Source organism: Magnolia sinica, chromosome 9 (genome assembly GCF_029962835.1).
Source record: "Magnolia sinica isolate HGM2019 chromosome 9, MsV1, whole genome shotgun sequence".
Classification (NCBI taxonomy): domain Eukaryota; kingdom Viridiplantae; phylum Streptophyta; class Magnoliopsida; order Magnoliales; family Magnoliaceae; genus Magnolia; species Magnolia sinica.
In genome coordinates this window covers 70,149,253-70,165,763 of record NC_080581.1, presented here as the reverse complement: position 1 = coordinate 70,165,763, position 16,511 = coordinate 70,149,253, and the positions used below count along the sequence as shown (strand labels likewise).

Sequence of the window (16,511 nt, the reverse complement as noted above, 5' to 3'; positions counted from 1 at the left end):
TAGGGAATGGTTTAGGAAATCGGGTTCGGGTTTGAGATTGGGTTTAGGTTTGGGTTATAGGTATATGTTTTGGGATTTGAGAATAGGTTTAGGTTAAGGATGTAAGCATAGGTTATAGGTTAAGGTTAAGGTTTAGGTTTAGGTTTCGGCTATAAGTATAGGTTTTAGGATTTGAGAATAGGTTTAGGTTAAGGTTATAAGTCTAGGTTTAAGTTACATGTTAAGGTTTAGGTTTAGGTTATAGTTATAGGTTTAGGTTAAGGTTATATGTTAAGGTTAAGGTTATAGGTTTAGGTTTAGTTTATAGGTTTAGGTTTAGGTTAGGTTATAGGTTATAGGTTTAGGTTTAGGTTATAGTTATAGGTTTTGGGATTTGAGAATAGGTTTAGGTTAGGTTATAGGTTATAGCTTTAGGGAATTGAGAATAGGTCAAGGTTTAGGTTTAGGAAATTGGATTCGGGTTCGGGACCGGGTTTAGGTTTGGGTTTTCAAGTTTAGGTTTAGGTTTAGGCTAGGGAGTTGAGATTAGGATTAGGTGTAGGTTTAGGTTTAGGCATTTGAGAATACATTAAGGTTTAGGTTATAGGTTTTGGGATTTGAGAATAGGTTTAGGTTATAGGTTTAGGTTTAGGGATTGGAGAATAGGTTTGAGTTATAGTTATAGGTTTAAGTTTAGGTTAAGGTTATATGTTAAGGTTAAGGTTATAAGTTTAGGTTTAGGTTAGGTTATAGGTTATAGCTTTAGGGAATTGAGAATAGGTCAAGGTTTTGGTTTAGGAAATCGGGTTCGGGTTCAGGACCGGGTTTAGGTTTGGGTTTTCAAGTTTAGGTTTAGGCATTTGAGAAAACATTAAGGTTTAGGTTTAGGTTTTGGGATTTGAGAATAGGTTTAGGTTATAGGTTTAGGTTTAGGGATAGGGACTTGAGAATAGGTTTAGGTTATAGGTTTAGGTTTAGGTTAAGGTTATAGGTTTAGGTTTAGGTGAAGTTTATAGGTTTAGGTTAGGTCAGGTTATAGGTTTTTGGTTAAGGTTTAGGTTATAGTTATAGGTTTTGGGATTTGAGGATAAGTTTAGGTTAGCTTATAGGTTATAGCTTTGGGGAATTGAGAATAGGTCAAGGTTTAGGTTTAGGAAATCGGGTTCGGGTTCGGGTTTAGGCTAGGGAGTTGAGATTAGGATTAGGTGTAGGTTTAGGTTTAGGCATTTGAGAATACATTAAGGTTTAGGTTTAGGTTTTGGGATTTGAGAATAGGTTTAGGTTATAAGTTTAGGTTTAGGGATAGGGACTTGAGAATAAGTTTAGGTTTAGGTTAAGGTTATAGGTATAGGTTTAGGTGAAGTTTATAGGTTTAGGTTAGGTTAGGTTATAGGTTTTTGGTTAAAGTTTAGGTTATAGTTATAGGTTTTGGGATTTGAGAATAGGTTTAGGTTAGGTTATAGGTTATAGCTTTAGGGAATTGAGAATATGTCAAGGTTTAGGTTTAGGAAATTGGGTTCGGGTTCGGGACCGGGTTTAGGTTTGGGTTTTCAAGTTTAGGTTTAGGTTTAGGCTAGGGAGTTGAGATTATGATTAGGTGTAGGTTTAGGTTTAGGCATTTGAGAAGCTTTTAAGGTTTAGGTTTAGGTTTAGGGATTTGAGAATAGGTTTGGGTTATAAGTTTAGGTTTAAGTTTAGGGATTTGAGAATAGTTTTAGGTTATAGGTTTAGGTTTAGGTGAAGGTTATTGGTTTAGGCTAGGTTAGGTTATAGGTTTAGGTTAGGTTAGGTTATAGGTATAGGTTTTGGGATTTGAGGATAGGTTTAGGTTATAAGTCTAGGTTTAGGTTAGGTTATAGGTTATAGCTTTAAGGAATTGAGAATAGGTCAAGGTTTAGGTTTAGGAAATCGGTTTCGGGTTCGGGATCGGGTTTAGGTTTGGGTTTTCAAGTTTAGGTTTAGGTTTAGGATAGGGAGTTGTGATTAGGATTAGGTGTAGGTTTAGGTTTAGGCATTTGAGAATACATTAAAGGAAAAGGTTTAGGTTTTGGTATTTGATAATAGGTTCAGTTATAGGTTTAGGTTTAGGGATAGTGACTTGAGGATAGGTATAGGTTATAGGTTTAGGTTTAGGTTAAGCTTATACGTTTATGTTTAGGTGAAGGTTATAGGTTTAGGTTAGGTTAGGTTATAGGTTTTTGGATAAGGTTTAGGTTATAGTTATAGGTTTTAGGATTTGAGGATAGGTTTAGGTTAGCTTATAGGTTATAGCTTTGGGGAATTGAGAATAGGTCAAGGTTTAGGTTTAGAAAATCGGGTTCGGGTTCGGGTTTAGGCTAGGGAGTTGAGATTAGGATTAGGTGTAGGTTTAGGTTTAGGCATTTGAGAATACATTAATGTTTAGGTTTAGGTTTTCGGATTTGAGAATAGGTTTAGGTTTAGGTTTAGGGATAGGGACTTAAGAATGGGTTTAGGTTTAGGTTAAGGTTATAGGTATAGGTTTAGGTGAAGTTTATAGGTCTAGGTTAGGTTAGGTTATAGGTTTTTGGTTAAGGTTTAGGTTATAGTTATAGGTTATGGGATTTGAGAATAGGTTTAGGTTAGGTTATAGGTTATAGCTTTTGGGAATTGAGAATATGTCAAGGTTTAGGTTTAGGAAATTGGGTTCGGGTTCGGGACCGGGTTTAGGTTTGGGTTTTCAAGTTTAGGTTTAAGTTTAGGTTAGGGAGTTGAGATTAGGATTAGGTGTAGGTTTAGGTTTAGGTATTTGAGAATACATTAAGGTTTAGGTTTAGGTTTTGGGATTTGAGAATAGGTTTAGGTTATAGGTTTAGGTTTAGGGATAGGGATTTGGGTATAGGTTTAGGTTATAGGTTTAGGTTTAGGTTTAGGTTAAGGTTATAGGTTTAGGTTTAGGTGAAGTTTATAGGTTTAGGTTAGGTTAGGTTATAGGTTTTTGGTTAAGGTTTAGGTTATAGGTATAGGTTTTGGGATTTGAGGATAGGTTTAGGTTATAAGTATAGGTTTAGGTTAGGTTATAGGTTATAGCTTTAAGGAATTGAGAATAGGTCAAGGTTTAGGTTTAGGAAATCAGGTTCCGGTTCGGGACCGGGTTTAGGTTTGGGTTTTCAAGTTTAGGTTTAGGTTTAGAATAGGGAGTTGTGATTAGGATTACGTGTAGGTTTAGGTTTAGGCATTTGAGAATACATTAAAGGAAAAGGTTTAGGTTTTGGTATTTGATAATAGGTTTAGGTTATAAGTTTAGGTTTAGGGATAGGGACTTGAGAATAGGTTTAGGTTATAGGTTTAGGTTTAGGTTAAGCTTATAGGTTTATGTTTAGGTGAAGGTTATAGGTTTAGGTTAGGTTAGGTTATAGGTTTTTGGTTAAGGTTTAGGCTATAGTTATAGGTTTTGGGATTTGAGGATAGGTTTAGGTTAGGTTATAGGTTATAGCTTTAGGGAATTGAGAATAGGTCAAGGTTTAGATTTAGGAAATCGGGTTCGGGTTCGGGACCTGGTTTAGGTTTGGGTTTTCAAGTTTAGGTTTAAGTTTAGGCTAGGGACTTGATATTAGGATTAGGTGTAGGTTTAGGTTTAGGTTTAGGGATTTGAGAATAGGTTTGGGTTATAGTTATGGGTTTAGGTTAAGTTATAGGTTACAGCTTTAGGGAAATGAGGAATGGTCAAGGTTTAGGTTTAGGAAATTGGGTTCGGGTTCGGAACCGGGTTTAGGTTTGGGTTTTCAAGTTTAGGTTTAGGTTTAGGCTAGGGAGTTGAGATTAGGATTAGGTGTAGGTTTAGGTTTAGGCATTTGAGAATACATTAAAGGAAAAGGTTTAGGTTTTGGTATTTGATAATAGGTTTAAGTTATAGGTTTAGGTTTAGGGATAGGGACTTGAGAATAGGTTTAGGTTATAGGTTTAGGTTTAGGCATTTGAGAAGCTTTTAAGGTTTAGGTTTAGGTTTAGGTTTAGGGATTTGAGAATAGGTTTGGGTTATAAGTTTAGGTTTAAGTTTAGGGATTTGAGAATAGTTTTAGGTTATATGTTTAGGTTTAGGTTTAGGTGAAGGTTATTGGTTTAGGCTAGGTTAAGTTATAGGTTTTTGGTTAAGGTTTAGGTTATAGTTATAGGTTTTGGGATTTGAGGATAGGTTTAGGTTAGGTTATAGGTTATAGCTTTAGGGAATTGAGAATAGGTCAAGGTTTAGGTTTAGGAAATCGGATTTGAGAATAGGTTTGGGTTATAGGTTATAGGTTAAGGTTTTGGGTCATAGGTTTTGGTTTAGGTTAAGGTTATAGGTATAGGTTAAGGTTTAGGTTTAAGTTATAAGATATAGGTTTAGGGAACTGAGAATAAGTTAAGGTTTAGATTTAGGTTTTGGATTTAGTTTAGGTTTTAGGTTTTAAGTTAAGGTTTAGGTTTAGGTTAAGATTGAGGTTTAGGTTATAGGTTAAGGTTTTAGGTCATAGGTTTTGGTTTAGGTTAAGGGTATGGTCCCTGCAAAGCAAATATAGATATAAACAAGGCCATCCGACATAAATGCCAGGCCCCTTCCAATGCTGTCCATAAAAAATGGACAGCTTCATCATGATCATAATAGCGGTTCCCTCTTTCCAGGGAACCCGCTCTTCCGAATAGCTCCGACGCACATCCGGGTCTACTCCATTAATTTCGATCAAATATATAAACACGGTCTCCAAATGGCCAGGCCCCTCCAATGTTGTCCATAGGAAATGGACAAACTTCATCATGGTCATAATAACTGCTCCCACCTTCCAGGGACCCCACTCATCCGGATAGCTCCGACGCACATCCGGTCTGCTCCATTAATTTTGAGCAAATACATAAACACGGCTGTCCAAATGGCCAGGCCACTCCAATAGTTTAGGCTTTGTTTACCTTCCATTGGATGCTTTCAATGTGCAGATGGCCATTGAAACACACATACATCTTGGGAATTGCTTCTCAAAACCGCAGACTGGTTTTGTTTTGAAACTCGTTCATCTCACCTAAAAACCTGTCACATAATGAATCACTGTAACCACAATGATAACTATTGTCTATGCACTATAATGAACAAATTATTATTATTATTATAGATATCTGTAATTACAACATGGATGTTGGAGTCACTTATGAATGGGTAGAATGGCATATAAAGATTATAATCGACCTTAGAAATATAAATGCCATTATAGATAATTGTAATTACAACATGGATGTTGTGTGTGTCTATTTCATATGCACCTCAACATATATGTCTGTGTGCATGTGCAGGTGTGTGTGTCCATATATATATATATATATATATATATATATATATATATATATATATATATATTGTATTAGAGAAGGGAAGGGATTATTTAAATCATTAACAAAAGAAATATATGAATATTAAAAGATGTTGACTTCTTCATAAAATGCTCTGGCCTATAAAGAAATGGAACCAATGTCACCCATGAACATCTACTATATAGAATTTCTTAAGGGCCATAGAAGTTTTGGATCAAGCTTATTTTAATGTTTCCCCTTTGCCCATGCCCGTATGATCTTATGAATAGGTTGCATGACAACTAACCATCTGCTAAAGGTTCATATAAAACCTCTATTTTAAGGAATGGCTAGAGGTTGGTGCTCTGTGGACCCCAACATGAAGTATATGTCCCATCCATGCTTTCCATACATTTTTTCAGATAATTTTATACTATGAACCCAAAACTGAGGTAGATCAAATTCTCAAGTTGGTCACACAGTGTTGATTGAAATCTCACCATTAAAAACTTCTTGCATTGATATTTTTACTTTTCTATAACCAGACCTTTTTTTCTGGTTATAGAAAAGTAAGTATACCTTTCTTCTGACTATAGAAAGTAGACCTCTCTTAAGCCTTTGACTTATAAATGGTGAGGAAAGTCTGGGGGTTTCTTCTTTAAGTTACTCAACGTTCATGGTCATTACAAAGTAGATTGTGGATCTTTTAAATGGTGGATTGTAGGGTCCTTCCAATTGAGTCGGTGAGTTGTATGGAGGTTGCTCCCTTTAGCTTGTATGTGGGGAATATGGAAAGAAGAAAGTAGGTGAGCTTTCTTGTAATATCTTGTCATTGATATTTGTAGTGAAGGAAAGAATTGAACACTTCATCATAAGTTAAGACTGGTACTGAAGCTTTTAAGGCACCAATGCCTCAATATGGGGTGGTGGTTGGAACTTGGTCAGTTTTTAATTATGTCAAGCATTGGGAGAAGATTGACCTTTTGGTGCCTAGGCTTGTGAAAATTGAATATGGAAGTTCAAGGGGGAATCTTGGTGGCTTGGTAGTTGGCGGTGTCATTAGAGAAGAAGCTTGTTGGGTTGGTGCAGCTTCTTTCAATCTACTAAGCTACTCACGCAATCTTGCCTATGGGTAATTGTGCAAGCATCAATTGGAATATCTAGGTCGCCAAGCTTGATCCCTTTTTTTAGTTGAACGCAAACCATTGACGTATTTCATTTACTGACAATTAATTCTTAGTCAACATATTCAAAGGGTAGGATTGCTCCATCAAGGCAAATTTTGGGGTATAGTCCATACACGAGCATGCGCAACAACCCAACAGCCTAGATGGCTAAACTGTGGTAATGGGTTCACCATTACAAACCAAAAACCCATATTGTGCATATCCTTGTACAGGGATCATACAATTAGTGAAAATCCACACCCTACAACACTTAAAGAGTAGATCCTAACATGTTGATTGAGCCGGCAGTGAACACCCCAGACTGGCAAAGACCAGGGTTCAAGTCACACTGATGTACCAGTTGCAGTCCTGCCCAAAATGACTATGTAATCCACCAAGAAAAAGCGTAGAGATTTGAAAATGAGCTTGATCAGGAATTCAGGTCTTGAAATCAAATAAAACAAGCTGCCTCAATGAAAATTAACACATTGAGCACAAAATGCATGGAGAAATGCAAGCCATTCCACCACACATGCCACCATAGAACACGTCTCAAAGACCCCATCAATTCATCAGGTGGAGTCAACTGTAAACATACCCTTGCCCAAAAGATCAGGTGGGCCACATACGTATGAGAAAAATGACAACGACCCGCCAAATGAGTGGAAATCTCGATTTTGTGGTCACGGAGCCGCAAACCCCCCGGTGGCACCCCAACCCCACTAGATGAGTGGCCCATATCAGGCAACAAGTGTGCCAAGATGGCACACGTGACAAGATCGCATCGGCATTTACGAAATGAAATTTCTATATTTTGACATGATTCAACTACCGCAAGAGAAAAACGAACTACATGGATTAAAATTCAAGAAATCAAGGGGAGAGAGAGAGAGAGAGAGAGAGAGAGAGAGAGAGATAGAGAGATAGAGATTTTCGAAGAGAAGCTTACGAGGTTTTGAAGGAGCCGGAAGCGGCTGCGGAGCTGGTAGTGGCTGCGGCATTTTCACAGCTTCCACCATCTGGAAATCTCTGTGAAAGAGAGAGAGAGAGAGAGACCGTATAGCCTAGGGTTTGGTTTGGAAGAAGGCCAGGAGTCGCATTGACTCAGGCAGCGCTAATATTGGATGGAAATTGGATTGCGTACTAAGTTACTCAGTACGCTCTTATCGTACAGAGTAAACTCGGTTGGGCTCACCGAGAATGCATGTGGTTTATCCATGCCGTCTATTCGTTTTTTCAGATCATTTTAGGGGTTCAACCCAAAATTGATACATATACAAAGCTCAAGTGGATCATACCACAGGAAAAAGTGAAAGTATTGATTTCCACCATTGAAAACTTTCTAAGGCCCCCAGTGATGTTTATTTGACATCCAACCTATTCATGATATCAGACAGACATGGATGAAGGGAAAAAACAAACATTAGCTTGATCTAAAACTTCGGTTGCCCCCAAGAATTTTCAACTGTAGATGTTCAATTCACACTGTTTTCGATGGTGTGATCCAATTGAGATTTTTATATACTCTATTTTTGGTAGAAAGCCCTAAAATAATGTGTTAAAATAGATGGATGGAGTGGATACAATGCATAAATGACAGTGGGGCGCACAGAGTTTACTCAGTAAGCTTGGCGTACTGAGTTACTCAGTACGCAACCCGCTTCTTATTGGATGGAGGGCGATAAACCTAATCCTCGGGCCGAGGACAATACTATCACGTAAAACATTTGATCCTCTACCGGAGGAGGCAGGTTTAGGGCTGTCAATGGGCCGAGTTAGGGCTGGGTCGAGCTCTGTCCAAGCTTAAGCCCGGCCTGTAATTTTGAACCTAAGCCATGCTCGTGATAAGCCAAAATATTCTAGACCGAGTACAGCCCAGGACATATACACAAAGCTCAACCCAAGTCCGAGCAGGGTAAGTTACAAAAGCCTATCTTGTTATACAAAGCAGATGCAAATAATGGTGAAAACGTTGATGTACTTGTCTGCATGCTTCTACTGCTGCTACTGCACTCACTCCCTCCCTTCAGTCTTCCCTATTCAACCGTGGACGACAAATCACATACCCCATATGGAGCTGCTGTTGTTGCTTCTACAATATTAGAAACCCCATGTGTGGGGACTGTCATGGGATGGTTGATGTTGCAGGGAGAGGGAGATCGAGAGAGGGAGGGAGAGTGAGAGGGAGATCGAGAGAGAGGGTTGAGATCGGGAGAGGGAGATCGAGGGAGAGGGTTGAGATTGAAGGAGAGGGAGATTGAGAGAGGGAGAGGGAGATCGGGAGAGGGAGATCGAAAGAGAGGGAGATGGAGCTCGCGTTTGCGCATTTTGGGCATTTTGGAGGGATTAGGGCGTTTTGGCGACGGAAATAATCCAGTAGTCTGCAGGATATTTATATAAATGTGACTCTCAAGCCATGTGCGTGTATATGAGGCGCGCACCCATGGCACTGGTACCACCGTAACTAACCTTGCAACTGTTTTGGGCCCCATGCCATGGATTGACTTGATTTTTAAGCCGCAGGCCCACCATGGAATGGTGCATCTGACTGATGGGGTACATGTTCGACACCCATCACGGTGGGGCCCACACAGCTTGACCGTATGGAACCTTTTCAAATAATATATATATATATATATATATATATATATATGTATGTAGTGATCCCGACCTTATTTGAAACCATATAAAATACTACTAAAAAATAAGAAATGTCCAAATACATTTGTCAAGAAAATTTCCTTATGATTTAAACAAGTATTAGTGTAACCTTATAGAAACACAAACACAACTTTATCATGCTCTCTTATGCTCCTACAAACATCTATTGCACAAACTCGTTGATACAAATGAAATACAAATCATCATTTAAGCCATATCCCAACTAATTGGGGTGAGCTCGACCATGTAAATAATCTTATCTATCTCAAACCCGACTTAAAAGCTTAGATCCAATGATTCGATAAGTGCACAAAGCCAATTGGATTTAGGTCCAGGTCTTCAAAAATAAGATCCGGACCTAAAAGGACTTGGACCTGACAAGATCAGGTCTTCTCTCTGGTTTTGCATAGTAGAGATTTGGCATAAAATCTATTGGTGAAAAGCTTTTTATCTCTTAACATGCTCATCTACAGCCAATGATTGAAATTTTTTTTAGGAAATCCTAAAAAAACATACTTTCTCTAACATGCTCATCTATATATAAAAAAATTTTAAAATATTTTATAATAAAACATCATGGTGATCCCCGGGAAGATTGCAATGGTTAATGTATTTGTTCTCACTGTTTCCCCATAGTATGGCCCACTTAGACAATGGATCTATCTCATTTTTTAAATCTCATTCTATCATGGTTCAGAGAAAATGATGGACGAAGTAGATTTTACACTGTTATCGTAGTTAGCGCACAACAATTCATATCATATTGTGTTTTCTCTTCATTCATATCTTTTTGATATTATAAACATGAGGGATGTCAAATAAACATTATTATGCGCCCAAGGAAGGTATCAACGGTGGAAATCATTATTCCACACTATTTTGTGTCGCATGGTCCACTTGAGTTTTATATTTATCGAAAATTTGGAGTTAACCCACACTGTTCCTCCATTTTTTAAGATCGTTTTAGAGAACTATTTAAAAAATGATTCATATCCAAATATTAATTAAATGAACAACACCACAGAAAAGAGAACAAATTGGCCACTCCCCCTGACACCATCCACTGGCTTGTGGTTAGTACTCTGTGGGCCACACCATGATGTATGTATTTAATCCATGCCGTCCATCTATTTTTATAGATCATTTTATGATATAAGAGAAAAAATGAGGTATATCTAAATCTCAAGTGGACCACATTACAAGAAAAAGTGTTGGATGAACGTTGACCATTAAAAACGTTATGGGGGCCGTAAAAGTTTTAGATCAAGCTGATATTTATAGTTTCCCTTCATCCGGGTCTTTATGACCTAATCAACATATTAGATTTCAAATAAACAATACAGTGGGCCTTAGGAGGATTTTAATAGTGGATATCCAATCATTATTGATTTCCTGTGGTGTGGTCCACCTGTGACTTATATACCTATCAATTTTTCTATGAAGCCCTAAAATGATCTCTAAAAATAGATGAACAGAATGGATGACACACATACATCATGGTGGGGCCCACAGAGCACCCTCCACCAGTAGCCAATCCGTCTCCCAAATTTGGGCGCGCGCTCAAAACAGAGCCGCGCCCAAAGAGAGGTATTTCACTCTCTCTCTCTCTCTCTCTCTCTCTCTCTCTCTCGCTTTTATTTTGCCTCGTAGCAAATATCGGGGTCTTAGATCGTAATTTCTGCTCTTGTCCAACAGCGATCTTTCTCGCAACTATCTCAATGGATCGATCCCTGCAGCATGGGCTTCCCTTCCTCTCACCGATTTGTAAGTCCTCTTCCATAATTGCATCTGGAATCTTCTATAACTAATCTACAAAACCCTCTCTTCCTCTCTCACTCTCTGAGGGACATACCCGAAAAATTGTTTGAACATTGTAGGTCGCTTTTGGGAAATCACATTTCTAGAACAATTCCAAAGGAGCTAGGAAACATCATGACACTCAAGTCACTGTATGTGATTCACAACTTTCATTTGATTAGGCAGATGAAATTGCGTTTAGCTACTATTATTCATGCAATTCGTGAGTTTGCAGAGTCATTGAAGTTAACGAGGTCGAAGGACCTCTTCCTCCAGAGCTTGGTAATTTGCGCAGCTTGGAGAGATTGTAAGATTCTCTGTTTTGCCACTGCAATTTTTATTTTTTTATTTTTCAAATAGTGACCTAATTCTCATTTCATAGTTATCTTTCAGGGAATTCATATCTTTACTCATCTTGATTGATATTTTCCATTAGCATCTTTTCTTTCTACTTTTGGTAATTCAGGAGTACAAATTTGTACTGTTGTATTACCAATGTTGAAAGAAGGTTGCCATTATCAATCAGTGCAGGTGCAAATAGTGTCACCCTTATCTTTATTACATTTGAGCAGCTGCTAAGATTTGTGACCTGAATTGAGAATCTCTAAAATTTAAATGTTATTTATTTATTTATTAGTTCTGGTTGCCTCCTATGTCCTAATTAAACAGAAAATGTGATTAATGTGTAAATATATGCTGGCCATTGTTAGGTTACATTGGTGAACAGAATGGCTGAGGGTCAACCAATTGCGAAGTGTTTATGCTATTCAACACTATCAGTTGACGGTCAATATGTGGTGTTGAGAGGACTCCACGACCATTTTAAGGAGTGGAATGCCCCGCTGGGTCCACACCGTGTAGCAGGTGTGGGCCTCACTTATCACCACCATCTGATCATGATCAGTTGGTAGTGATTGGCATACAGCCTATGGTGATAATAAACAATAGGTGTTTTTTTAAAAAAAAAAAAACTTTTTTCCTAACATAATCCAATATATTACTGGTGCAGCCTTGCTTGTTCGAATAACTTGACAGGAGAAATACCTATTACCTTCGGCAACTTGAGAAACTTGACGGACTTGTATATCAATTCTTCACTAGTCACTGGGGTTGTCTTTTCCATTTAGAAATTATAACTTATTAAACTCCATTCATATTATTTCTGTAAGATCCCTGATTTCATCGGGAACTGGACACGACTCAAGAGGCTGTAAGAACTTTATTTGATATGTTTTCAATGTAAATTGCTTCTTGCTTCTATATGAGAACATCTATATGAACCATGATTCTAAACCACTGCAGGCATATGCAAGGCACATCTATGACGGGACCTATTCCTTCCAACATCTCTTTCTTGGTGAATCTAACTGAACTGTGAGGGCACATTCCATGTTCTTTTCTTGCTGCTTTATTACTTAGAATTTTCTTGGATTCATACCCAGCCTTGGAAGTGGTATGAAATGAATTACTTTATTGAATCCAATATATTTTGATTTTCAGGAGGATATCTGATTTGAATGGATCGAGCATGCCTTTCCCTGCATTGGGGAATGACCAAAATGCAGAAATTGTGAGTTGAATGGATATACCCCTGATGGCATAAATATATCATTGTTCGTTACTTCTTTTGTTTCTAGTCTATATCCATTATATTATGAACTTACGTTTTGTGTTTGCTCTAATATAATAAGATGTCAATTTTAGATTTCTTCTCTCCCTCTCTATGCTTGAAAGAATGGGATTTTGGTTCAAATGCATAAGATGGACATTGAAATCATTGGTCTTCTTTGATTTTTTTTTTCTTTACCATTTCTTCTGTAAAGTGCTTCTAAGTAGTTTGAACTGATGCAGGTAAGAAGTTCTGGAATGTGTTTCATCTGCAGCCTATGCGTGATCAAAAGGTACAATTCAAAAAAAAATATCATCTAATTTCACATTATTTCCATTGCTTTATGATTATACAATTCCAAAAAAAAATGAGAACCAGAGGTTAACAGTACACAGACTGTTGAAATTGATGTTTTACCAATAGATCACTACTATGATGCCTTAGGAGGGCCTGAATTGGATACTCTCAGGGTACATGGACTTTTGTTTTTTTTTTTTTTTTTGCTGCTACTGTTGTTGTGCTCCATTTGCTTCGTTCAGCTGACAGGATATCATCTCTATAATTATAAATGCGGTTTCAAAGCAAGTGTGGAGTGCTACTAATTTGAGAGATCTGACATAAATAAAGTCTTCTATTGGTACGAGAGCATAATCAAGTTCTCAAATCTGCACTTGATTGAAAAAGATCTTAATGGCATTAGTGCTAACATGGAATGCATATGCAAAGTTAGTTATTTATGTGCAAAAAAAGAAAAAAAAAAAGAAAAAAAAAAAGGAGAATGTGGTCCTGACCCAATTGAGGAAGTTATGCCCAAAGTGTAGTTAGCATAGTGTCCCAATGGGAATCAGAAGTTTAACTGGTAATGGTATCATCTCTCCTTGATAGGGGCAATAGTAATGGACTGAAGACAACTGAATCTGCTAAGGCATCTAGAAGACAGTCCATCAATTTATTATTATTATTATTTTTTCATTTTCTTCAGATACTGAATCTGCTAAGGCATCTAGAAGACAACTGAAAGAGACAATCTACTCATTGTTGTTTGACATGAATGTTCCTGCTGTTTGTAGAAGAAGTGCAAGCATGGCAGCTGAGACCACTTCTCATCACATTATTGCTGAAGTGTGCAACATTCGCAGGAAGACAAATAAATCTTCTTAAAAAAAGGTGAAAGAGCGTGCTTCTTTCTCCCAAAGCAATTTATAACCTCTTGACAAGAGTGCATGATCTCATCCATGCTCCGCTCGAGTACTTTCAAGCGCATCTTATCAAGGTGAATGTGGCCAACAAGGCCTGTATCCGCTTCTGAACTTTCAGGTATTTGTCGATGCCTTTAAAGCGACTTTTTTCAAACGATTCTGAACTAAATATGCTGCATTCTCCTTGCAATGCATTTTCCCATAGAAGCACTCATTCAAATATAGAATAACTCTCCGATCTATAATATCATTCTTGAAGTTAACTTTGCACAAAAGTATTTCCTTCATCGACTCCCATGAAGAGTTGTTGCTCTGAGAAGAATCAAGAACTGCTTTATATGCAGGATTTGATACTGCAGTAGCAGCTAATACACCAACTGGTTCACCAGCAAGAGACCTGCCAGGACTATTTTTGTCCACCTGTCCATACTCAAATTGAATTATAGAATTGTTGCAGAGGTTTCTCACTGTCCCATCATAACAGATAACGACATCTCTAAGTGTGGCCATTAGATTTTTAAACAAAGTTCCTGGTTCAAGAAGTCCTCTAGAAGAACGGATCAACACTTCCCTGGATGATATGGAATGGACCAACTCTTCATAGGGGGTCAGACCTTGAAAAAAGGAGCTCTTAACTAACCCAAATGCCTTAGAAGGATAGTCAACACCATTAATAGAATACTTATTTTGGAAGTGGAAACTCATATCACCATTAACAGAATACTTATTTTGGAAGTGGAAACTCATATCACCATTAACAGAATACTTATTTTGGAAGTGGAAACTCATATCCTCAACCAAACGCCTTGAATAAAACTTCCCTTGGTCATAAAGTTGAAGCCCCAAAAAGCCAAGTTGTTAAACAACCTTACTGATAGCTGAATCATTTTTAGAATCTATCAAATTACCCAAAGCAGATAACTTTAGAATACGAGTCACGATTGGCAGTTTTATAGTTTTCAGGTAGCTTTCCACTAACAACTCTACAAGTTCATTGTAATTTGATCTCAAGTGAAGCAGCAAAGGTGATATGTCCTGAATTTTCTTCTTTATATCTTCAGTAACAGTCTTGGGAATGTCAAAATCATTCAGGCCAACATTATATCCTTCTAAAAAGAGAATGTCCTTCAGCAATGGCTGCAACATATTAAAGAACTTAACAGCCTCTTCTGTTCCCTTCTTGTCAAGAACAGAAGTAACAATCTCTGTGAATGATGACTGCAGTAAATCTCTATTGAAATCAATCCTCACCATTTCACTTTTACTGATCAAATGCCTCTCCCCAAAGTAGTAAAAAAATGAAGGTAAAGCACTCTGTACCATTTGCAAAACAGTCCACAGAGGACCTGTATGGTGAGCCTTAAGCAAAGCAGGTTCCAGTAAACTGGTGAAACACACCAATTGTTGCGAAGTCTATTTGTTCAAGAAAAAGTCCTAAACATGAGTTTAAGTGACAATAAGGAATAATGCACCAGTTGTAAATTCAGACTACCACTATGAGAACTACGGATTTGCTTTTCAACACTAAACAGCTCCAAAACTTCTGCCTTTGTTGCTAGAGACTGGATAAAATATATGAACACAATCCCCATCAAAATCTGCACCTAGGGGAGCACAAATAAGATGATTGATCTTAACAATATGGTCGTCATGCACATAGACAGAAAATGCTTGTAATGAATGTTTATGAGTACTAGGTGGCCTATTAATGAAAACAATGTCTCCGTCCATAATATGCCTATTTATGATTTGACCAACTTTCAAATCTGTTTTAGTTACATTTGATTCTCTTTTTTCCAATTTGGTTTTGAAAAATTTGAATGTTGGAGAAGTGCTACCGTGATTTGTCTGGATGTATTTAAGTGACTATTTTGTGTGTTCTCTACACCATAATGAAGGACCACAGTTGGTCACAGAAAGTTGTGAGGTGCATTGGACACAAAAAGGCTGAAGGAGATCTAATAGTCCAATGCTCCTGAGCTTTCACAAAGACCATTTTTCAGTGAAGCTATCATCTAGAAATGCAATAATCATTTCAGTGAAGCTGAAATGACCAATTTGAAACTATCATAGTATTTGTATTGTGTGATCATTACTCCAAGTTCAACTAGAAAGGAATGTAATTGCAATTTGTACTCCATTATGAATAACACTAACCGTCAATACAGTTCAATCGTTGCCACCTAATTGAACTGAGCAATTGCAATCCAACTCAGGTGTGTTTCAAAATGCAGCGTAAAAGATGCATTTAGATCAATGGATTATTTCTAGCCTGGTGAACTGTGATTATCTCTTTTGTGAGCTTGTAGATTATCTTTGCATTAAGTCGATGAAACTCAATCAGGCCTTGAAAGATTTAAATTTTATTCTGTATTGTGACTTGAATAAAAGATATGATGTCATTGAGAAAACCCAAAAGTCACAACTCAGTTTTTCATTTTTTCTTTTTGCAGTGGCTATAAGTACATGCCTTATCAACTTTTGGCTTGCCATGTCACGATGGAGGTGAGTTTCTTGGCTGTTAACTGGTAGCTCTTTGTTGGAAAGTATTCTTCTTCATCATGGTTATCAAACAATTCTTGTTACAATAAAAGTGGCTGATGTGCCAGTCCATGTTGGCATTGAGTTGTAGTTTGACCACCAAGTGTGTCAGGTTTTTGGGTATCACTCTGTGATTAGAGTTCATAGAGAACCCACGGACATGTTATGGAGTCACAAATCATATGGCTGTTTCCAGTGACTAGTAGAAATGATGTCACATGATTTTTAGTTCAATTGGCAGGTGTATTACAGTGTAGGGAAGTGTGAAGCTAGAAAGAAGCA

The 16,511-nt window shown here is 37.5% G+C and overlaps 1 long non-coding RNA gene and 1 pseudogene across 1 annotated transcript; one reads left to right on the top strand and one right to left on the bottom strand.

The window, feature by feature from the left end:
* Window positions 1-10,710: 10,710 nt before the first annotated feature.
* On the top strand, window positions 10,711-11,967 carry LOC131256436 (uncharacterized). The gene is made up of 4 exons (XR_009176817.1): window positions 10,711-10,847; window positions 10,961-11,032; window positions 11,116-11,187; window positions 11,890-11,967. It is a non-coding gene; the product is annotated as an uncharacterized LOC131256436 (long non-coding RNA).
* Window positions 11,968-13,693: 1,726 nt separating this feature from the next.
* On the bottom strand, window positions 13,694-15,684 carry LOC131255103 (DNA-directed RNA polymerase V subunit 1-like; annotated as a pseudogene).
* Window positions 15,685-16,511: the final 827 nt, after the last annotated feature.